The sequence below is a fragment of the Vigna unguiculata genome, chromosome 11, assembly GCF_004118075.2.
Source record: "Vigna unguiculata cultivar IT97K-499-35 chromosome 11, ASM411807v1, whole genome shotgun sequence".
Lineage (NCBI taxonomy): Eukaryota > Viridiplantae > Streptophyta > Magnoliopsida > Fabales > Fabaceae > Vigna > Vigna unguiculata.
The window spans coordinates 28,267,485-28,269,393 of NC_040289.1; the positions used below are offsets into that span (position 1 = coordinate 28,267,485).

The following is a 1,909-nucleotide window of genomic DNA, read 5'->3' on the forward strand; positions in this document are numbered from 1 at the left end:
TGTGCGACAGGTGGTTTGGCCATCTATTCTAGCCTTCCTTTGTGATATGCATATCTAAAACAAACACCGTAAACCACATATCATTTCTTCAAATATCGATAATATTTATTATTATACAATTAGAAGTATTGTTATTTTATTTTAAAATATCATTTATATTTATTATTATTTAATTATATAAAATAAAAAAGTTATCTATCTACTAACTATTGAAAAGGAAAGTGTAATGAAAATATAATTTTTCTAAAAGTTCGCAATAATGCACCAAGATATTTATGTAGCGCACCTTTTGGTCATTATAAATACACCGAGTTAATATCTATACAGCACAAATTACTAAATTATCATGGAAAACCAGGGTGAAGATCATGCTTCACAATTACTTCGAGCTCAAACCCGTGTTTGGAATCATATTTTCAAATTCATAAAGTCTCTGTCTCTTAAGTGTGCTATTGAGTGGGGGATAGCAGATATCATACACAACTATGGCCAACCTATGCCACTCTCACAACTCATTGCTTCATTACCTATCCACCCTTCCAAGACTTCCTTTATCAGCCACTTGATGAAAATTCTGACTCATTCTGGTTTCTTCTCTGAACACCATGTCACCCCAAATGAGCCTGAAGTCATGTATGTGCTAACTGATGTGTCTACATTACTCCTAAAGGACCATCCCTTTAGTATGAGATATTTGCCGCAATTAATATTTGATCCAGTTATGATCAATCCATGGCTTCAATTCTCTACTTGGTTCAGAAATGAAGACCCTACGCCGTTTCACAGTGAAAATGGTATGGGAGTTTGGGATTTTGCTGGGCGTGAGCCTAAATTCAATCACCTTTTCAATAAATGCATGGCTATGGACAGTCGATTGGTTTCCACTGTGCTGATTGAGAAGTATAAGTGGTTGTTGGAGGGAATAGAATCATTGGTTGATGTTGGAGGAGGAACAGGGACTATGTTTAAGGTCATTGTTGAGTCCTTCCCACAATTAAAGTGCATTGTATTTGATCTCCCACATGTTGTAGCAGGCTTGGAAGAAACTGAGAACATAAATATGTTGGAGGGGACATGTTTGAAGCAATTCCTTATGCTGATTCCATCATATTGAAGGTAAATATATACTCTCTCTCTATATATATATATATATATTATCATAAAATATGTTGTGTGATTCTTATCTTTTTTACTTTGACAATGAAATAGTGGGTATTGCATGACTGGAAGGACGAGGAATGTGTGAAAATACTGAAAAATTGCAAGGAGGCAATAGCAAGTAAGGGAAGGGTTATTATCATCGACATGGTGATGGAGAATAAGAAGGAAGACGCTGAATTAACTGAGACGCAGTTTTTCTTTGATATGGAGATGATGTTGTTCGGTGGAAAAGAAAGAAATGAGAAAGAGTGGGCCAATCTCATTTTCTCTGCTGGCTTTAGTAACTACAACATCACACCAACTCATGGTTTATTCTCTATCATTGAGGTTTATCCCTAGTGTTACTGCTGCATAACAAGTTCATGAGAAGAAATACTATTAATATTTATGTCTATCATCGTAATATCTTTTCTTTCTTTCTTTCTGTTTGAGTTTAATATTATTTTTTATCTAAAAATCTTTCAAATAATAGATTTGTGAGTATTTTTATATATATGTTATTTAGGTTTCACTACAAAAAATCACCTTAATGTTCTGTTTTCGTAAATAACGCGTTCTTATTTATGAATTAAGTTAGATTTCAATCTATGTTTAAACTTCTTAATATTTATCTTACATTAAAATAAAATATAATTTAAAGGAATTTAACGAGATCTTTTTAGTAAATTATTGCATATATATATATATATATATATATATATATATATATATAATAAATATTGATATTTTTAATTTTAGTATAACAAAA

General features: G+C 31.8%; 1 pseudogene; it reads left to right on the forward strand.

The window, feature by feature from the left end:
- Positions 1 to 344: 344 nt before the first annotated feature.
- LOC114169133 lies at positions 345 to 1,586 on the forward strand (annotated as a pseudogene).
- Positions 1,587 to 1,909: the final 323 nt, after the last annotated feature.